The sequence below is a fragment of the Pinus tabuliformis genome, chromosome 3_2, assembly GCF_031772625.1.
Source record: "Pinus tabuliformis cultivar Carrire ecotype Pingquan chromosome 3_2, CPIR1, whole genome shotgun sequence".
Classification (NCBI taxonomy): Eukaryota; Viridiplantae; Streptophyta; class Pinopsida; order Pinales; family Pinaceae; genus Pinus; species Pinus tabuliformis.
The window spans coordinates 663,045,352-663,068,875 of NC_142302.1; positions in this window are offsets into that span (position 1 = coordinate 663,045,352).

A 23,524-nucleotide genomic window follows, 5' to 3' on the forward strand; every position below is an offset into this window, starting at 1 on the left:
CAAAGCGCCGTTTATCAGAGTTGCCTCTGTTCTCAAATCTTCAATACTCTTGGCACCTTTAATATCTTCAAGCTGTGCTGAGAGCTGAACTATTTGATCCTCTTTAGATTTCATTAACAGCTCATTTGATGCCTCCAACTGTGATAATGCCTCTGCCAATTCTCGTGCTTTAATGTCACTTTGGTCTATCCTTAGTTTTTCAATTTGCTGGGTTAACAAATGATTCTCTTGTTGTTGAGCCATCAATTGTTCTTCTGCCTGTGTCGCCTTATTCTTTGCCTCTATCACTTCTGCTTGCAATGCATATACCTCATGCTCTTTAGTCTTCAAAAGAAGACTCACTTCGGATGCTTTGTCAATGGTTGCTGCTGAATAAGCTCCCACAAATTGCGACAGCTTTGTTAAATCTTCAGAGGGACTTAATTCTCCCTTCCAGACGACATTGCCCGTGACTGTTTGCTCATTTGAAACAGAAGGTTGATCAAGCCTTCGCCTCTTCCTTGAGCGTCTTACAACGGCTCTATGCTTAGGGCTGTAGAAAATGTCTAGAGGAGGAATTTCCTCTACCTGAAGATCAACTTGATCAGATGGATTCTGAGTAACTTCTTCAACGTCCTGTACTGTGGGTGGGCCGCTGGTTCCTTCAAGAACCGGAGAAACAGTAGTATCGGGAGTCTTTAAGGCATCTGAGTCTTTGGAGGCTTCTTTACCACTTATAATGGAATCAAATTGATTCCATTCCTTAATCAATTCAGTATCAACAGAGATTTGCTTACTCTGTTCTTTTTCTTTTTCAATTCTCTGCTGTTCTTCGAATGCCTTCCGCTGTTGCTCCTCTTGTACTCTCCGTTGCTGTTCCTCCAATTCCTTTTTCTGCCTATCTTCCAGTTCTTTCCTTATTTTTTCTTCTTCCTCTCGTTTCCTCTGTTCTTCTATTTCTCTTTGTCTCTGTTCTTCTATCTCCCTTTGTCTTCTTTGCTCTTCTGGCTCAATTTGTGCTTTTTGCTGCCTTTCTATTTGTTCTCTTCTATGACTTTCTGCCTGCAGCTTTCTTTGACCTTCCTCCTGTTCTCTAATTGTAACGGGAGGTGAATTTATTTCTGGCTGATCAGGCTCGCTTGAGGATGAAGTTGGGGTTGTAGATAATAACTTTAGACGCAAAGTTTGCAACCTTTGCTTTCTAAGTTTATTGAATTCAGTTAATTCCATATCTTCATATCTCATCGCAACAAGTTGTTTGACTTGGCTTATTGAATCAGCACCCATGAACAGGTCGTCAAACTGGTCTTCTTGGTGAACAACCTTTGTCAGCTTAGCCTGTTCCAAGGCAATGAAAGCAGTCTTTTTCGGGTCATAGAGTCTGTTGGGAATAGAAACTAGAGATAGCATTTGGAATTTTGCTGCTTCCTTTTCTGCATGCTTATAATTTAGCAGCGTATAAACTCCAATTCTTAAAGGAAACGATGGCCATCCTCTCTTCTTCTCCTCTTTGAGAGTTTGGGTAACACCTTCAGACATGATCTGATAGGAGATTTCTCGGGCTAGCAATTTGTCTGGCATGTATAAGGGGAGAACATGTGGCCTGGCCTTGCTTCCAAAAACTCTGATATAAGAAAAACATTCTTCGCCGAACCAATGGGCTACGGCTGGTAGGTCAAAAGAGGCTTCATAGGAAATCCTAGGGATAGGTCTGTCAAAAATAGAATAGTGAACGGGAACCATAAAACCATTGCAAATTTGGTACAAATGGTCTTTGTGAGAGGGTTTCCACAATTTACGATGATACAAATGAATAGGTGTTGGGTCATGGGTTGTCCATCTCCAACCAAGGACAGGAAACTCAGAATTAAAACAAAGGGCATCCATAATGTATGCAGAGTAATAAAAAGGTGGGATTTTTCTCTCAGTGACTCTGGTTTTGGCCCTAAACTCACGAATAGCTAAGACCAACTTATCAGACAGGATAGTGGCCCAATCCATGATTATACTATTAACGGCCGCTTCCATTAAGGGAACCATATCAACATGGATATTTGCAGAATCATGAAATCCCCACAATCTACACATCATAATTCCAGCATAGCAGTAAGGTGAAGCCAGAGAAGCATTGGAGTACTTACCCGACATATCCTGCTTGTGTTTTGCTGGATTTTGCCTCCAATCTCGGAGAGGTTCGGCTGGTGATTCATTCTCTCTGGCGAATTTCTCCACAAATGCTCTGTTATAGACTTGCTCGGGATTGGGCAAATGATACATTCGTCTCAAGTCGTCAGGCTTGAAGGAGCCGAAAATCCTTCCATCCTTAGAAATGAAGGTTCTATTAGTGAGAGGAATTTCTTCAATTGCCCAACGTACCACATCAGTATAAGGCAAGACTTGTTCCCTGGCTGCTATTCTGTGCAGAAAAGAGTCAGCCAAATCTTTAAGAGTTGCCTCAGACTTTCTTAATTCATCCACACTTGCCTCCGTTACTGTCGCTTCTGGTTGTTCTCCTTCTAGCAAATTGTATGTCCCTTGCCATGTAGTACCAGTAAGACCAGTGCATGTAGTATCTGAGATTAAGCCTTTCCTTGAAGCTGTAGCAGCTTGGCCTGAGGCAGGTGTCGCAGTAGAACCTGCCACCTTCTTGAACTTCTTTCCCATCATATTCAGACTTCTCTCGGTAGTCGAATTCTACACAAGTGCAAGAGAAATCGTAACAAAGAAATAACAATGACAATCCATAACGGGATAAATATATGATTTGAAGCGTGGCGAGATTATTCCTAAAAGAGGCTGCGGATCTAATGATTTGAGAAGGCATCGTAGATGCAATGATGGTGATTTTACGGCCTGCAGCTTCATAAATGACCATTACTTAAGTTATTAAACCGAATGACCCCTTAAAGCGTGTAATAGATTTTTTCAAAGGTCTAATCGTAATTGCTCGTTAATTCGAAGGGGCAAAGCTTTAAATACGCATGCATTACCTTATCCCTTTACTTAACGGCATTTTGAAATCTGTGATTTTGTCAAATCGATTTTAAATATAACTTTAATGCTTTGAAATAATCACCTTTTGGAACTGAGGTCATCATTAAGCGTCATCATATCGCATCGGAAGTGTGTGTGTGGCGTTATCACTTGGGAAAGTTCTTTAGCGAACGCCGATTGCGATATCGCATTCGGCGCGCGAACATAACCCCCAAATGTGTATCAATTGCTTTTAGCGAATGCCGATAGCGATATCGCATCGGGGAAAGGATATAAACGTCTTATGAAAATGCGTAGAATTGTACCGATTGCCGATATGCGATATCGCATCGGGCCGGAGTGTTAAAACATTTTTCACAAGACATAGTGCCATGCCGATAGCCGATCGCCGATATCGCGTCGCATCGGGGAAAAGGTATGTGCCCTTTTGTGTGTGCATTGGCTATTGCCGATGGCCGATAGCGATATCGCATCGGGAAAAACCAAGATGGCAACCGAACTTGCGATTACTTTTTTGGACTTAACCAAAAATTGCTTATCATTTGTTCAACAAGGGTTTTTTGCATAAATTCATTTGATTATCATACCTTATTTGAACAAGTTTTTTAATGCCAATTAAAATTTTTAAAAGGGACCCATTTCATATGTAAATTGTTTGTGATAAAAATGTTATGAAATGGGGGGTTGTTGTAGGGCACAACAATTGGCGATTCGCTGGCAGAACCAGTTATCTCTGAACTAACAATTATACTTACACTTTCTCAAATAGAATCTTTATAAAAGAAAGGAAATTTCTAATATAACTAGATATCTATTGATTCTAAATAAAACAGGTTTCTTCATTTAACTTCCTCTTTTTATAAATGCACTTCGAGTATTAAAATAAGTCCTTATTGGTTTGTAAAAGTAAAAATAGAAAACTTTTCCATATCAGCTTTTAAAATAAACTCCTCTGTCACAGGTAGAGCCTCTGCTGCCAGCAAACATTCATAGTCTCGGCAGGGTTACCTTTTAACCATGTTGTTGTCCATTGTTCCATTCACCTTAGAGTGTGACTAAACAGAATGAATTCAAAAGATATTCTCGTATTTTTTGAATTTCAATTTCTTTTTTCTTAAGATAAAAGCCATTGTCCTGGTTTGGTGGCCAGATGGATGACAATGCCATTCACGGGTAGTAATTTAAACTGAACAAGCTGGCTCGTGATGAGACCCCTTGTCTTGAAATTTCAAGCCATTACCCTGTTTGGTATGCAGTTTTGGTAATGTCAGTTAAATTATTTTCCTATGAACATGGTAAGCAGGCTTGTGATAAGACCTCTTATCTTTAATCTTTTATATTTTAGAATTACACTCTGAGTAATCAAAAACTGTTGGTGAATGGGATGAACAATTATCTTATTAAGAATAAATGGATGACAGGTTTAAGAGTTGAAGATGCTGAAGATGAATTAGCTCCTATTTTCGTATAGATAACCTTTGGGGACTGATTTCAACCACTCAAGATGATTCATAGAACTTCGTTCAGAGTGAAATTTACAAAGGTGAGTCTGTAATGCTCAGAATAAAAAGATATCTAATTTCCTAGAAATGATCTCTCTCGGTTCAGGATGCTATTTTTAAAAAGTAAATATTAATATTATTATGGCGAGACAGCTTTTGTTTACAGCGAAAGGTCAATGGGAATGTCCCACATTCTTATTCCTACAAATCCTACAAACTATGAAAAACTAATAAGCTACGAAGAGAAGGGGTTACCTCCTCAGTTAAAGAATTTCTTCAGAATTAGACCATTGACAGGGAGAGAATCTCTCACCCCTGATAGATTTTGAAGTATGAATGTGGAATGGCCTACTTTTTCACAGATCTGAAATGGTCCTAGCCACAGTTTTTGGAATTTGGAATGTTTACCTTTGTCTTCATGGGCTTGTCCCATTTCAGGACTAGATCTCCGACTTCAAATTGTCTAGGGCTGGATGAGGCTAGATCGAAAGCTGCTTTAATGACTTGCTGATGTCTTGCATGTGTAACCTTGGCTTTATCCCTTTCTTCTTCAAGTTTGAGTATTTGATCATGTCTAAACTGTATAGAAGAAGAAGGAGTTTCGTCTATAAATTGCACTAGGGCTAAAGATGGGAGAAGAAGATTGGTTGGTACGACTGCTTCTTTTCCATAAACAAGATTAAACGGAGAGGTCCCTATGGAAGCTTTCTGTGTAATCCTATCGGCCCATAATGCAAATACCAAGGATTTATGCCAGTTCTTATGATTCTCTTCAATTGTTCGCTTAATGATTTTGATTAGATTTTTATTAGTTGATTCTGCTAGGCCGTTACCCTGGGGGTAATAGTTGGCAGAATACTTTAATTTGAATCCTCTTTTGATAGCGAAATCAATCATTGCATTGCCTGAGAAGTAAGAAGCATTATCAAAGACAAGAGCGTTTGGGACACCAAACCTGGTTACGATGAACTGATCTATAAATTCGATGATTGCTTCCGAGTTTGTTGTCTTTAATGGAACTGCTTCTACCCACTTTGTAAAGTAATCAGTTGCTGTAAGGATATACTTGTGTTGCTTGGAAGATGAAGGATTTATTTCTCCAATGATGTCCAATCCCCATTGTTCAAAAGGTTGTTCAATGTTGATTGGTTGTAAAGGGAAAGCTGGCTTTTGTTGTCTTCCACTGGCAGTTTGGCACTTAATGCATTTCCTTACATATTCATGAGCATCCTTAAACAAAGTAGGCCAGTAATATCCGGCATGAATTACTTTATGAGCTGTTGTATCAGCTCCAAAATGTCCTCCTGCCGGTCCATCGTGTAGCTCCTGCAAAACCTTTTGAGCTTCAGGTTTCTCAAGGCATCTTAGTAATACAGAATCATAGTTTCTCCTGAAGAGCACATCATTAATAAGAGAAAAACTCTTAGCTTTCAATCTAATGGCTCTTTTATTCTTGTAGGACAAATTGGTAGGTGCATAACCATTCTTTAAATAAAAGATTAGATCTGAATATTGAGATTCGGAATCCGGTATACTTAGCTGATTGACTTCTTGGTTTTGCTCTGTATCACCTGATTCAGGAATGTTTGATGCTCCTGCTAAGATCCTGCAAAAACCTTGACCTTTAACAAATTTTGCTGGCTTTATTTCTAGATCATATTCTTGGAGGGCTGCGACCCAATTTGCCCTCTTTTCTCCCAATTCCTTTTGAATTAATAGTTGCCTAACTGCGGAGAAAGGAACTATTACTTTAGTATGGGTTTTAAGAAGAAAGGGTCGATAATGTTTGACTGCTTTAAAGACAGCAAAAGCTTGTTTCTCAATTTCGGAATAATTCAATTCGGCGCCTTGAAAGTTAGAACTGAAGAACGAAATGGGCGCTTCCAAATTGTCATCATTCAACTGAGTTAGTACTGCTGCGTAAGATAAGTCGGATGCAATAGTATATAATGTAAAATGATTAGAAAGATTTGGAGTATTCAGGGCTGGGACATTGATTATGGATTGCTTAATATCATGAAAAGCTTGCTTTTCTTCTAGTCCCCATCTGAAGGTTGAATTCTTTTTAATCATCTTTTGCAGTGGTAGTACAATCTGTGAAAAATCTGGAACAAATCGCTTAACGAAATTAATTTGTCCTAAAAACGACTGCATCGATTTTTTATTGTGTGGAAAAGGAATTTCAGAAATTTCTTTAATTCGCTCAGGATCTACATAAATGCCATCCTTAGATACAATAAACCCTAAGAGCTTGCCTTGGTTGAGAGCGAAGAAAGACTTTTTCGGGTTAAGAGAGATACCATATGTTTTGCATCGTTGAAAAATCTGATTTAAATCATGCAAGTGATTATATCTCTTTTTAGAATATACAGTAATGTCATCGAGGTAGACAACTACTGTTCGGTTAATTAACCCTCTAAAGGCTGTATCCATAGCTCTTTGAAATGTCGCTCCTGCATTTATGAGTCCGAAAGGCATCTTTTGGTATGCGTAAGTTCCCCATTTTGTTCTGAATGTAGTTTTTAATTGGTCATCAGGGTGGACCAGCACTTGATTGTATCCTGAGAAACCATCAAGAAAAGACATCAATTCAGATCCTGCTACCGATTGAAGGATTTGCTCCATGGTAGGCAGAGGGAAGTTATCTTTTAAGCTTGCCTTATTTAAATTTCTGAAATCAATACAGATTCTGATGTCGCCGTTTTTCTTCCTGACGGGTACCATATTGGAGACCCAGTTTGAGTGTCGGACAGGGAAGATAATCTTAGCTTTTAAAAGCTTATTAAGTTCCGACTTTATCTGGCTCTCCAAATTTGGATGGATTTTTCTTAACTTCTGCTGGATTGGTTTTTGATCGGGAAGCATAGGAATAGTGTGTTGTATGATAGATGTATCATATGTTTTAAGGTCATCATACTTCCAAGCAAAAACTTGTTTGTTTTTTCTTAAAAGTTTGATAAATGCTTCCTTTTCTATTGTAGAAAGTCCTAATCCTAAATTTATATTTTGAGGAGTTTGAGCCGTTCCTAAATTAATCAATTCAAACCTAAGAGTAGAGCTCTGGAGTTTAGCATTAATTACAGGTTTAAACCTATCTTTGATGTCATAAAGGTCTTCAAGCTTTACCACAGGTTTAGGAATAACGTTATCTTGAGATGTTTGCTTCATTTGAGAATCATGCTCATCCTCTTCAATGACTTGATTGTCATAGGACTTTTCAGAGGTCAAAAATTGCAAAATATCCTCGTCATGGTTGAAAACCCTCCAGTTAGTGATGTTATCAGGAACTGAAGGTCTAAAAATTAACTCTACAGAAAATCTATCAAGACTATAGTCTTCGGAAGGGAGGAGTTTGGAAGCTACGTTGGCTAGTAAATCAGCTGCTGAATTTTGCGATCTTGGGATTGAAAAAATATTGAATGCTGAGAAATGCGAAGTGAGATCTTGCACTAGCGTTTGATAATGCTTAAGGTGGCTTGAGAGGCAATGAATTGTATTCCTTACCTGTTTAACAATGATCTCACTATCGCCGAATACTTTTAAATATTGGACTTTAAGGTCAATTGCCTTATATAATCCCTGCAATAGTGCTTCGTATTCGGCTGTATTGTTGGTGCATTCAAATTCTAATCTACAAGAAAGCATTGTCTTTTCGCCTTTTGGACTAACCAAAATGCAACCTGCTCCTGAGCCCTCGCTGGACTTAGAGCCATCAAAATACAAAGACCAAAATAAAGGAGAATCAGAAATATTTACATCCTTTTGATCTACATTAAAGCATTTGGATAAATTTGATTGTGAAAAATTTTCTACTTGAGATGTACAATGATTAACTTGAAAAGGGGAAGATTGGGCAACAAAATTGCCAAAGAATGACTGTGAAGAATAATTTCCCAAAATGTTATTGTTGAAAGCCACCGGCTGGTTTTCTTGTTCGAAATCGGTTACTGTATGAGTCATATGCTTCTCACGGTCGATCCTTATTTGATTTGGCTTACCCTTGTAGGGGAGCCACATATGTGACCAATCCGTGGAAATGTATCCATGCAGTTTCTCAGACCAGTCTCTGCTCAAAATTAAACCGTAGAATTCAGGTATGTCGGCTATCAAAATGTCTATTCTCTGTACTATTCTGGGATCAGCAGACAACCTGATAGTCACGGAATTAATCTCTCCTATGACCTGTACTTTGGTTCTGTCTAACTGTACAATGTGGATGGCTGACTTCTGGGGTTCTATGTTCAGCTTAGAACAAACTGAAGCTGGCATAATATTGGATGAAGCCCCTGAATCAATTAAACAGTTATGCAGATTTCGATTATAGATTTCATAGGTGAGCAAAAAAGGTGGGGTATGAGAATTGGATCTATCTCCAATCAGAACCGAATCGGTAGCCTCGACCATATCTGGAGGGGGTTGTCCTGAATCATTAGCAGCTTTTGAACTGGGAAGAGGGGAAGAGGGAATAGCGTTAAATTCCCTTAGGAGCAATTTTTGCTGATGTTTTAATTTACCTAGTTCAAACATGGTTATGTTTGCCTTGGTCTTTTTCATGTCATCGACAATATTATACTCCATATGGTCAGATACCACTAGTGTTTTGGATGTTGAAGGAGAATTAGAAATTGGAGGCTGGTTTTGAGGGGCTGCTACCGGAGATTTCTTCGGAAGAACTTTTTCTTTTGGTGTGGCAGCACCTGCACTCCTCTTTTTTGTAGTTGTTTGAGTAGGTTCAGAAGCGATTTTACTTCTTGTAGTAACAGGAAAAGCTTCTTCTTGATTCTCAGTGTCAGAATTTGGGAGTATGAAATCCCACATACCATGGCACTCAACTACTTCTTCTTCATCATCTGTCTGTGAGGATGATTCCTCTTCTTCATCTTCTTGTTCAGAGTCTGCATTAGATATAACATTGGGTGGCTTTGTTTCAGTTTTCTTGAAAGTTCTGAATGGTCTTTTGGTTGAAGTTTCAGCCACCTGTTTTTTAATTTCGACCATTTCATTAGACAATGTTTTAAGGACCTTTTGTAAACCTTCCATGTCGTATGGATCTTTTGGGGTTTTCTTCTTGGAATCTTCTTTAAATGAAACTTTTTTAGATTTTCTATCCTCCAAAACTGCTTTCTTTTCTAGGGCATTTATCCGTTTTTCGACGGCAAGTGCTTCTTTCATATTCTCGGCTAAGGTAGGTTTGCCAGCCCTGTCAACAAAAATAGCTATGTTGGAAGGGAGAGCAGTAATGTACCATTCGCTTCTGATTTGTTCACTTGGCTTAGAAGCAGTGGGGATTTTATTTAAGAGTTTATTGAATCGGGCATTAAACTCTTTTACTGGTTCTCTATGTTCTATTCTCAAATTGGAGAGGTCGTTTATTAGAGTCGCCAGAGACCTGTCATCTCCATATTTGATAAGAAATTGCTCTTGGCACATAGCCCAGCTGGTAATAGAACCAGAAGGTAATGAGAAGTACCAGGATCCTGCCGATCCTTGCAGAGTATAAGGAAAAAGTCTTACAACAACATCTTGTTCTGTCACTCCTTTCAAGTTAATTGCTAACATGAAATTGTTAATATGTTCTTCAGCTTGTGTTCCGTTATCTGGATTAAATTTAGGCAACCATTTTTCTGGAGCATCAGGTAGATCATGTAATGGTCCGGGCATATTGACTGCACCTGGCTGAGTCCATGGATCTGCCATTATGCTGGTGATATTAGTTGTTACTACTATTGGTATTCCAGATGACTGAGGAGAAGAAGTTGTTAGAGAGAGAGTAGCTTGAGATGCTGTAGTACTTATTCCTTGATGGACAACAATGTGTAATGGGGGAGTGGATGATTGACTTCGCAGAGGAGGAGTTGAGATGGAAGATATGGAAGAAAGATCTTCACTATCAGATACTTCAGTGATCTTCTTAGCCCTTTTCTTTTTGGGTAAAGGGAACTCAGTAGGTTCAATACCAAGTTTTTCGCTCTGAAGTCTGGTAAGTGGATGAGATAAGTTTAACTGCGAGGTCGCACTGCTTTGTGATACTTCAGATTTCTGAGGCGAAATCGAGAAGCTCTGAAGTTTATGGATAAGAGACTGAACTTCAGGGGATTCAAGACTTAAATGTTCTGAAATATTATGGGTGTGAGCAGTGGTGGTTGATTCTTCTTTTTCTTGATCATGTGCTGGAGAACCAGCATGTGATTGAGAAGGAGAAGATGGTTTGGAGGGGGAATTACTCTTAGAATGGTTTGTGGACCTGGACCTACTTGCCATTCACAGTTGATGCCCTCCTTCTAGCGCCAAAAATGTTGATGCCCCGAAATTCGTTGCAACAACATCGGGGAAACCACCCGGTCCGGAACTTAGTGCAGCTCCTTTTCCGTTTGGAATAGTGGCTCCGACTGGGGATAACGGGACCAGTTTCCCAAAGATTATAAGTAAACGGGATGGATGGATGATTTAAGATATGAAATGATAATAAACAAATAACTAAACTATAAAAGAAATACAAAAACTATAAGCTAATCCCGGGACTTATCAATTCAGACAGTACAGCGTTTGATAAACTATGCTTAATGACAGGCATATAGATGACACTAACAACAAGCATAGATGTTTAATCATTTGAGATTGCTCTGCGTAAGTAGTTACGCAGAGCTATAATAGCGAATTACTGCACTCAGTCATTTATATCATTGATACATACATGAGTGAAAGATAACAAATCACAAAACATTCAATAGTGATATGAAATGCAGACTTGTTGTTGTATTACATACATGTATTCAATAATAGCAAAGTAATAACACAGCAATTCATATAACTGAAAAGAGAACAGATACAGATAATAGTACCATGCAAGCTGTTTGATCAATCCAATATATTAATCGCTATGTCGCAGTCCTTCCTTCCAACCAGAAAGCATTCCAAGCAAACGACAATAGTGCACAATTTACTTAAACAGCATTCCAAGTAAAATTAAGGACCAGTGGTCGAGTTTCAAAAAGAATATAGACTGAAGCACAATAGTGCAAACTTCAGCCTTTTAGTCTTTTACAAAATTTTACGACCCTTTCCAAAACAATGAAAGGGTCTATAAATACTATGCTAATCTAACTACTAAATATCTAAAAACTGAAAACTAAGAAATCGGCATCAACAAATATCATTTTGCATTTGGGTGATTCGGCAGTCGGCGGCGATGCTTCAGTCAGCTGTCTCTTTGCCTTTACTCTTTCGCTGACATATCGCCAGCATTGGCTCTACTTCTGGTGGAGTATTGAGGCGAGAAGTCAGCTGTGCATCATATGTGGCATCTTGGAAATCGGCGATCAGGTATCGGAGAGCGTCGGTTAGGCAGTTAAGAGCCGACCTTTGAGAATGCGGTTTAATCAGGAAAAGCCAGTATGCATCGGAGGTCAAGGTATTCACTCCAGCAATTAACCGCCCTTGTTCTTCCAGCTTAAGATAATTCTTGTGCTCCAGCATATTCGCGGTTGTTATGTTTCCAGGTGTGCATTGTGAAATCATGTTAGCCAGATACAATGTATCATTGACTATATTGATCATGTTTTTGGAAATTGTTTTGCACCTGGATGCTGCCCTCTCTGCCTTCATTACCTGTGTTTCCCATTCCATGAAAAGTATGTTCTTGTATGTTTCACTGATTCGGGCTAAATTAGCAGCTTGCCCTTCTGGAGTATCTTGCCATTCAATATATTCTATTATTTCATCTTCGGCCTGATCCAAGTTAGTCCTGGCTTTCTCGATTTGCCCACATACTGCTGTAGATATATCACAAAGTGACTCAGCTTCAACTAGCTGTTGGCACAAAAGTCTGATCTGAGATATCAAAGCGCCGTTTATCAGAGTTGCCTCTGTTCTGAAATCTTCAATACTCTTGGCACCTTTAATACCTTCAAGCTGTGCTGAGAGCTGAACTATTTGATCCTCTTTAGATTTCATTAACAGCTCATTTGATGCCTCCAACTGTGATAATGCCTCTGCCAATTCTCGTGCTTTAATGTCACTTTGGTCTATCCTTAGTTTTTCAATTTGCTGGGTTAACAAATGATTCTCTTGTTGTTGAGCCAGCAATTGTTCTTCTGCCTGTGTCGCCTTATTCTTTGCCTCTATCACTTCTGCTTGCAATGCATATACCTCATGCTCTTTAGTCTTCAAAAGAAGACTCACTTCGGATGCTTTGTCAATGGTTGCTGCTGAATAAGCTCCCGCAAATTGCGACAGCTTTGTTAAATCTTCAGAGGGACTTAATTCTCCCTTCCAGACGACATTGCCCGTGACTGTTTGCTCATTTGAAACAGAAGGTTGATCAAGCCTTCGCCTCTTCCTTGAGCGTCTTACAACGGCTTTATGCTTAGGGCTGTAGAAAATGTCTAGAGGAGGAATTTCCTCTACCTGAAGATCAACTTGATCAGATGGATTCTGAGTAACTTCTTCAACGTTCTGTACTGTGGGTGGGCCGCTGGTTCCTTCAAGAACCGGAGAAACAGTAGTATCGGGAGTCTTTAAGGCATCTGAGTCTTTGGAGGCTTCTTTACCACTTATAATGGAATCAAATTGATTCCATTCCTTAATCAATTCAGTATCAACAGAGATTTGCTTACTCTGTTCTTTTTCTTTTTCAATTCTCTGCTGTTCTTCGAATGCCTTCCGCTGTTGCTCCTCTTGTACTCTCCGTTGCTGTTCCTCCAATTCCTTTTTCTGCCTATCTTCCAGTTCTTTCCTTATTTTTTCTTCTTCCTCTCGTTTCCTCTGTTCTTCTATTTCTCTTTGTCTCTGTTCTTCTATCTCCCTTTGTCTTCTTTGCTCTTCTTGCTCAATTTGTGCTTTTTGCTGCCTTTCTATTTGTTCTCTTCTATGACTTTCTGCCTGCAGCTTTCTTTGACTTTCCTCCTGTTCTCTAATTGTAACGGGAGGTGAATTTATTTCTGGCTGATCAGGCTCGCTTGAGGATGAAGTTGGGGTTGTAGATAATAACTTTAGAGGCAAAGTTTGCAACCTTTGCTTTCTAAGTTTATTAAATTCAGTTAATTCCATATCTTCATATCTCATCGCAGCAAGTTGTTTGACTTGGCTTATTGAATCAGCACCCATGAACAGGTCGTCAAACTGGTCTTCTTGGTGAACAACCTTTGTCAGCTTAGCCTGTTCCAAGGCAATGAAAGCAGTCTTTTTCGGGTCATAGAGTCTGTTGGGAATAGAAACTAGAGATAGCATTTGGAGTTTTGCTGCTTCCTTTTCTGCATGCTTATAATTTAGCAGCGTATAAACTCCAATTCTTAAAGGAAACGATGGCCATCCTCTCTTCTTCTCCTCTTTGAGAGTTTGGGTAACACCTTCAGACATGATCTGATAGGAGATTTCTCGGGCTAGCAATTTGTCTGGCATGTATAAGGGGAGAACATGTGGCCTGGCCTTGCTTCCAAAAACTCTGATATAAGAAAAACATTCTTCGCCGAACCAATGGGCTACGGCTGGTAGGTCAAAAGAGGCTTCATAGGAAATCCTAGGGATAGGTCTGTCAAAAATAGAATAGTGAACGGGAACCATAAAACCATTGCAAATTTGGTACAAATGGTCTTTGTGAGAGGGTTTCCACAATTTACGATGATACAAATGAATAGGTGTTGGGTCATGGGTTGTCCATCTCCAACCAAGGACAGGAAACTCAGAATTAAAACAAAGGGCATCCATAATGTATGCAGAGTAATAAAAAGGTGGGATTTTTCTCTCAGTGACTCTGGTTTTGGCCCTAAACTCACGAATAGCTAAGACCAACTTATCAGACAGGATAGTGGCCCAATCCATAATTATACTATTAACGGCCGCTTCCATTAAGGGAACCATATCAACATGGATATTTGCAGAATCATGAAATCCCCACAATCTACACATCATAATTCCAGCATAGCAGTAAGGTGAAGCCAGAGAGGCATTGGAGTACTTACCCGACATATCCTGCTTGTGTTTTGCTGGATTTTGCCTCCAATCTCGGAGAGGTTCGGCTGGTGATTCATTCTCTCTGGCGAATTTCTCCACAAATGCTCTGTTATAGACTTGCTCGGGATTGGGCAAATGATACATTCGTCTCAAGTCGTCAGGCTTGAAGGAGCCGAAAATCCTTCCATCCTTAGAAATGAAGGTTCTATTAGTGAGAGGAATTTCTTCAATTGCCCAACGTACCACATCAGTATAAGGCAAGACTTGTTCCCTGGCTGCTATTCTGTGCAGAAAAGAGTCAGCCAAATCTTTAAGAGTTGCCTCAGACTTTCTTAATTCATCCACACTTGCCTCCGTTACTGTCGCTTCTGGTTGTTCTCCTTCTAGCAAATTGTATGTCCCTTGCCATGTAGTACCAGTAAGACCAGTGCATGTAGTATCTGAGATTAAGCCTTTCCTTGAAGCTGTAGCAGCTTGGCCTGAGGCAGGTGTCGCAGTAGAACCTGCCACCTTCTTGAACTTCTTTCCCATCATATTCAGACTTCTCTCGGTAGTCGAATTCTACACAAGTGCAAGAGAAATCGTAACAAAGAAATAACAATGACAATCCATAACGGGATAAATATATGATTTGAAGCGTGGCGAGATTATTCCTAAAAGAGGCTGCGGATCTAATGATTTGAGAAGGCACCGTAGATGCAATGATGGTGATTTTACGGCCTGCAGCTTCATAAATGACCATTACTTAAGTTATTAAACCGAATGACCCCTTAAAGCGTGTAATAGATTTTTTCAAAGGTCTAATCGTAATTGCTCGTTAATTCGAAGGGGCAAAGCTTTAAATACGCATGCATTACCTTATCCCTTTACTTAACGGCATTTTGAAATCTGTGATTTTGTCAAATCGATTTTAAATATAACTTTAATGCTTTGAAATAATCACCTTTTGGAACTGAGGTCATCATTAAGCGTCATCATATCGCATCGGAAGTGTGTGTGTGGCGTTATCACTTGGGAAAGTTCTTTAGCGAACGCCGATTGCGATATCGCATTCGGCGCGCGAACATAACCCCTAAATGTGTATCAATTGCTTTTAGCGAATGCCGATAGCGATATCGCATCGGGGAAAGGATATAAACGTCTTATGAAAATGCGTAGAATTGTACCGATTGCCGATATGCGATATCGCATCGGGCCGGAGTGTTAAAACATTTTTCACAAGACATAGTGCCGTGCCGATAGCCGATCGCCGATATCGCGTCGCATCGGGGAAAAGGTATGTGCCCTTTTGTGTGTGCATTGGCTATTGCCGATGGCCGATAGCGATATCGCATCGGGAAAAACCAAGATGGCAACCGAACTTGCGATTACTTTTTTGGACTTAACCAAAAATTGCTTATCATTTGTTCAACAAGGGTTTTTTGCATAAATTCATTTGATTATCATACCTTATTTGAACAAGTTTATTAATGCCAATTAAAAATTTTAAAAGGGACCCATTTCATATGTAAATTGTTTGTGATAAAAATGTTATGAAATGGGGGGTTGTTGTAGGGCACAACAATTGGCGATTCGCTGGCAGAACCAGTTATCTCTGAACTAACAATTATACTTACACTTTCTCAAATAGAATCTTTATAAAAGAAAGGAAATTTCTAATATAACTAGATATCTATTGATTCTAAATAAAACAGGTTTCTTCATTTAACTTCCTCTTTTTATAAATGCACTTCGAGTATTAAAATAAGTCCTTATTGGTTTGTAAAAGTAAAAATAGAAAACTTTTCCATATCAGCTTTTAAAATAAACTCCTCTGTCACAGGTAGAGCCTCTGCTGCCAGCAAACATTCATAGTCTCGGCAGGGTTACCTTTTAACCATGTTGTTGTCCATTGTTCCATTCACCTTAGAGTGTGACTAAACAGAATGAATTCAAAAGATATTCTCGTATTTTTTGAATTTCAATTTCTTTTTCTTAAGATAAAAGCCATTGTCCTGGTTTGGTGGCCAGATGAATGACAATGCCATTCACGGGTAGTAATTAAACTGAACAAGCTGGCTCGTGATGAGACCCCTTGTCTTGAAATTTCAAGCCATTACCCTGTTTGGTATGCAGTTTTGGTAATGTCAGTTAAATTATTTTCCTATGAACATGGTAAGCAGGCTTGTGATAAGACCTCTTATCTTTAATCTTTTATATTTTAGAATTACACTCTGAGTAATCAAAAACTGTTGGTGAATGGGATGAACAATTATCTTATTAAGAATAAATGGATGACAGGTTTAAGAGTTGAAGATGCTGAAGATGAATTAGCTCCTATTTTCGTATAGATAACCTTTGGGGACTGATTTCAACCACTCAAGATGATTCATAGAACTTCGTTCAGAGTGAAATTTACAAAGGTGAGTCTGTAATGCTCAGAATAAAAAGATATCTAATTTCCTAGAAATGATCTCTCTCGGTTCAGGATGCTATTTTTAAAAAGTAAATATTAATATTATTATGGCGAGACAGCTTTTGTTTACAGCGAAAGGTCAATGGGAATGTCCCACATTCTTATTCCTACAAATCCTACAAACTATGAAAAACTAATAAGCTACGAAGAGAAGGGGTTACCTCCTCAGTTAAAGAATTTCTTCAGAATTAGACCATTGACAGGGAGAGAATCTCTCACCCCTGATAGATTTTGAAGTATGAATGTGGAATGGCCTACTTTTTCACAGATCTGAAATGGTCCTAGCCACAGTTTTTGGAATTTGGAATGTTTACCTTTGTCTTCATGGGCTTTGTCCCATTTCAGGACTAGATCTCCGACTTCAAATTGTCTAGGGCTGGATGAGGCTAGATCGAAAGCTGCTTTAATGACTTGCTGATGTCTTGCATGTGTAACCTTGGCTTTATCCCTTTCTTCTTCAAGTTTGAGTATTTGATCATGTCTAAACTGTATAGAAGAAGAAGGAGTTTCGTCTATAAATTGCACTAGGGCTAAAGATGGGAGAAGAAGATTGGTTGGTACGACTGCTTCTTTTCCATAAACAAGATTAAACGGAGAGGTCCCTATGGAAGCTTTCTGTGTAATCCTATCGGCCCATAATGCAAATACCAAGGATTTATGCCAGTTCTTATGATTCTCTTCAATTGTTCGCTTAATGATTTTGATTAGATTTTTATTAGTTGATTCTGCTAGGCCGTTACCCTGGGGGTAATAGTTGGCAGAATACTTTAATTTGAATCCTCTTTTGATAGCGAAATCAATCATTGCATTGCCTGAGAAGTAAGAAGCATTATCAAAGACAAGAGCGTTTGGGACACCAAACCTGGTTACGATGAACTGATCTATAAATTCGATGATTGCTTCCGAGTTTGTTGTCTTTAATGGAACTGCTTCTACCCACTTTGTAAAGTAATCAGTTGCTGTAAGGATATACTTGTGTTGCTTGGAAGATGAAGGATTTATTTCTCCAATGATGTCCAATCCCCATTGTTCAAAAGGTTGTTCAATGTTGATTGGTTGTAAAGGGAAAGCTGGCTTTTGTTGTCTTCCACTGGCAGTTTGGCACTTAATGCATTTCCTTACATATTCATGAGCATCCTTAAACAAAGTAGGCCAGTAATATCCGGCATGAATTACTTTATGAGCTGTTGTATCAGCTCCAAAATGTCCTCCTGCCGGTCCATCGTGTAGCTCCTGCAAAACCTTTTGAGCTTCAGGTTTCTCAAGGCATCTTAGTAATACAGAATCATAGTTTCTCCTGAAGAGCACATCATTAATAAGAGAAAAACTCTTAGCTTTCAATCTAATGGCTCTTTTATTCTTGTAGGACAAATTGGTAGGTGCATAACCATTCTTTAAATAAAAGATTAGATCTGAATATTGAGATTCGGAATCCGGTATACTTAGCTGATTGACTTCTTGGTTTTGCTCTGTATCACCTGATTCAGGAATGTTTGATGCTCCTGCTAAGATCCTGCAAAAACCTTGACCTTTAACAAATTTTGCTGGCTTTATTTCTAGATCATATTCTTGGAGGGCTGCGACCCAATTTGCCCTCTTTTCTCCCAATTCCTTTTGAATTAATAGTTGCCTAACTGCGGAGAAAGGAACTATTACTTTAGTATGGGTTTTAAGAAGAAAGGGTCGATAATGTTTGACTGCTTTAAAGACAGCAAAAGCTTGTTTCTCAATTTCGGAATAATTCAATTCGGCGCCTTGAAAGTTAGAACTGAAGAACGAAATGGGCGCTTCCAAATTGTCATCATTCAACTGAGTTAGTACTGCTGCGTAAGATAAGTCGGATGCAATAGTATATAATGTAAAATGATTAGAAAGATTTGGAGTATTCAGGGCTGGGACATTGATTATGGATTGCTTAATATCATGAAAAGCTTGCTTTTCTTCTAGTCCCCATCTGAAGGTTGAATTCTTTTTAATCATCTTTTGCAGTGGTAGTACAATCTGTGAAAAATCTGGAACAAATCGCTTAACGAAATTAATTTGTCCTAAAAACGACTGCATCGATTTTTTATTGTGTGGAAAAGGAATTTCAGAAATTTCTTTAATTCGCTCAGGATCTACATAAATGCCATCCTTAGATACAATAAACCCTAAGAGCTTGCCTTGGTTGAGAGCGAAGAAAGACTTTTTCGGGTTAAGAGAGATACCATATGTTTTGCATCGTTGAAAAATCTGATTTAAATCATGCAAGTGATTATATCTCTTTTTAGAATATACAGTAATGTCATCGAGGTAGACAACTACTGTTCGGTTAATTAACCCTCTAAAGGCTGTATCCATAGCTCTTTGAAATGTCGCTCCTGCATTTATGAGTCCGAAAGGCATCTTTTGGTATGCGTAAGTTCCCCATTTTGTTCTGAATGTAGTTTTTAATTGGTCATCAGGGTGGACCAGCACTTGATTGTATCCTGAGAAACCATCAAGAAAAGACATCAATTCAGATCCTGCTACCGATTGAAGGATTTGCTCCATGGTAGGCAGAGGGAAGTTATCTTTTAAGCTTGCCTTATTTAAATTTCTGAAATCAATACAGATTCTGATGTCGCCGTTTTTCTTCCTGACGGGTACCATATTGGAGACCCAGTTTGAGTGTCGGACAGGGAAGATAATCTTAGCTTTTAAAAGCTTATTAAGTTCCGACTTTATCTGGCTCTCCAAATTTGGATGGATTTTTCTTAACTTCTGCTGGATTGGTTTTTGATCGGGAAGCATAGGAATAGTGTGTTGTATGATAGATGTATCATATGTTTTAAGGTCATCATACTTCCAAGCAAAAACTTGTTTGTTTTTTCTTAAAAGTTTGATAAATGCTTCCTTTTCTATTGTAGAAAGTCCTAATCCTAAATTTATATTTTGAGGAGTTTGAGCCGTTCCTAAATTAATCAATTCAAACCTAAGAGTAGAGCTCTGGAGTTTAGCATTAATTACAGGTTTAAACCTATCTTTGATGTCATAAAGGTCTTCAAGCTTTACCACAGGTTTAGGAATAACGTTATCTTGAGATGTTTGCTTCATTTGAGAATCATGCTCATCCTCTTCAATGACTTGATTGTCATAGGACTTTTCAGAGGTCAAAAATTGCAAAATATCCTCGTCATGGTTGAAAACCCTCCAGTTAGTGATGTTATCAGGAACTGAAGGTCTAAAAATTAACTCTACAGAAAATCTATCAAGACTATAGTCTTCGGAAGGGAGGAGTTTGGAAGCTACGTTGGCTAGTAAATCAGCTGCTGAATTTTGCGATCTTGGGATTGAAAAAATATTGAATGCTGAGAAATGCGAAGTGAGATCTTGCACTAGCGTTTGATAATGCTTAAGGTGGCTTGAGAGGCAATGAATTGTATTCCTTACCTGTTTAACAATGATCTCACTATCGCCGAATACTTTTAAATATTGGACTTTAAGGTCAATTGCCTTATATAATCCCTGCAGTAGTGCTTCGTATTCGGCTGTATTGTTGGTGCATTCAAATTCTAATCTACAAGAAAGCATTGTCTTTTCGCCTTTTGGACTAACCAAAATGCAACCTGCTCCTGAGCCCTCGCTGGACTTAGAGCCATCAAAATACAAAGACCAAAATAAAGGAGAATCAGAAATATTTACATCCTTTTGATCTACATTAAAGCATTTGGATAAATTTGATTGTGAAAAATTTTCTACTTGAGATGTACAATGATTAACTTGAAAAGGGGAAGATTGGGCAACAAAATTGCCAAAGAATGACTGTGAAGAATAATTTCCCAAAATGTTATTGTTGAAAGCCACCGGCTGGTTTTCTTGTTCGAAATCGGTTACTGTATGAGTCATATGCTTCTCACGGTCGATCCTTATTTGATTTGGCTTACCCTTGTAGGGGAGCCACATATGTGACCAATCCGTGGAAATGTATCCATGCAGTTTCTCAGACCAGTCTCTGCTCAAAATTAAACCGTAGAATTCAGGTATGTCGGCTATCAAAATGTCTATTCTCTGTACTATTCTGGGATCAGCAGACAACCTGATAGTCACGGAATTAATCTCTCCTATGACCTGTACTTTGGTTCTGTCTAACTGTACAATGTGGATGGCTGACTTCTGGGGTTCTATGTTCAGCTTAGAACAAACTGAAGCTGGCATAATATTGGATGAAGCCCCTGAATCAATTAAACAGTTATGCAGATTTCGATTATAGATTTCATAGGTGAGCAAAAAAGGTGGGGTATGAGAATTGGATCTATCTCCAATCAGAACCGAATCGGTAGCCTCGACCATATCTGGAGGGGGTTGTCCTGAATCATTAGCAGCTTTTGAACTGGGAAGAGGGGAAGAGGGAATAGCGTTAAATTCCCTTAGGAGCAATTTTTGCTGATGTTTTAATTTACCTAGTTCAAACATGGTTATGTTTGCCTTGGTCTTTTTCATGTCATCGACAATATTATACTCCATATGGTCAGATACCACTAGTGTTTTGGATGTTGAAGGAGAATTAGAAATTGGAGGCTGGTTTTGAGGGGCTGCTACCGGAGATTTCTTCGGAAGAACTTTTTCTTTTGGTGTGGCAGCACCTGCACTCCTCTTTTTTGTAGTTGTTTGAGTAGGTTCAGAAGCGATTTTACTTCTTGTAGTAACAGGAAAAGCTTCTTCTTGATTCTCAGTGTCAGAATTTGGGAGTATGAAATCCCACATACCATGGCACTCAACTACTTCTTCTTCATCATCTGTCTGTGAGGATGATTCCTCTTCTTCATCTTCCTGTTCAGAATCTGCATTAGATATAACATTGGGTGGCTTTGTTTCTGTTTTCTTGAAAGTTCTAAATGGTCTTTTGGTTGAAGTTTCAGCCACTTGTTTTTTAATTTCGACCATTTCATTAGACAATGTTTTAAGGACCTTTTGTAAACCCTCCATGTCATAGGGGTCTTTTGGGGTTTTCTTCTTGGAATCTTCTTTAAATGAAACTTTTTTAGATTTTCTATCCTCCAAAACTGCTTTCTTTTCTAGGGCATTTATCCGTTTTTCGACGGCAAGTGCTTCTTTCATATTCTCGGCTAAGGTAGGTTTGCCAGCCCTGTCAACAAAAATAGCTATGTTGGAAGGGAGAGCAGTAATGTACCATTCGCTTCTGATTTGTTCACTTGGCTTAGAAGCAGTGGGGATTTTATTTAAGAGTTTATTGAATCGGGCATTAAACTCTTTTACTGGTTCTCTATGTTCTATTCTCAAATTGGAGAGGTCGTTTATTAGAGTCGCCAGAGACCTGTCATCTCCATATTTGATAAGAAATTGCTCTTGGCACATAGCCCAGCTGGTAATAGAACCAGAAGGTAATGAGAAGTACCAGGATCCTGCCGATCCTTGCAGAGTATAAGGAAAAAGTCTTACAACAACATCTTGTTCTGTCACTCCTTTCAAGTTAATTGCTAACATGAAATTGTTAATATGTTCTTCAGCTTGTGTTCCGTTATCTGGATTAAATTTAGGCAACCATTTTTCTGGAGCATCAGGTAGATCATGTAATGGTCCGGGCATATTGACTGCACCTGGCTGAGTCCATGGATCTGCCATTATGCTGGTGATATTAGTTGTTACTACTATTGGTATTCCAGATGACTGAGGAGAAGAAGTTGTTAGAGAGAGAGTAGCTTGAGATGCTGTAGTACTTATTCCTTGATGGACAACAATGTGTAATGGGGGAGTGGATGATTGACTTCGCAGAGGAGGAGTTGAGATGGAAGATATGGAAGAAAGATCTTCACTATCAGATACTTCAGTGATCTTCTTAGCCCTTTTCTTTTTGGGTAAAGGGAACTCAGTAGGTTCAATACCAAGTTTTTCGCTCTGAAGTCTGGTAAGTGGATGAGATAAGTTTAACTGCGAGGTCGCACTGCTTTGTGATACTTCAGATTTCTGAGGCGAAATCGAGAAGCTCTGAAGTTTATGGATAAGAGACTGAACTTCAGGGGATTCAAGACTTAAATGTTCTGAAATATTATGGGTGTGAGCAGTGGTGATTGATTCTTCTTTTTCTTGATCATGTGCTGGAGAACCAGCATGTGATTGAGAAGGAGAAGATGGTTTGGAGGGGGAATTACTCTTAGAATGGTTTGTGGACCTGGACCTACTTGCCATTCACAGTTGATTCCCTCCTTCTAGCGCCAAAAATGTTGATGCCCCGAAATTCGTTGCAACAACATCGGGGAAACCACCCGGTCCGGAACTTAGTGCAGCTCCTTTTCCGTTTGGAATAGTGGCTCCGACTGGGGATAACGGGACCAGTTTCCCAAAGATTATAAGTAAACGGGATGGATGGATGATTTAAGATATGAAATGATAATAAACAAATAACTAAACTATAAAAGAAATACAAAAACTATAAGCTAATCCCGGGACTTATCAATTCAGACAGTACAGCGTTTGATAAACTATGCTTAATGACAGGCATATAGATGACACTAACAACAAGCATAGATGTTTAATCATTTGAGATTGCTCTGCGTAAGTAGTTACGCAGAGCTATAATAGCGAATTACTGCACTCAGTCATTTATATCATTGATACATACATGAGTGAAAGATAACAAATCACAAAACATTCAATAGTGATA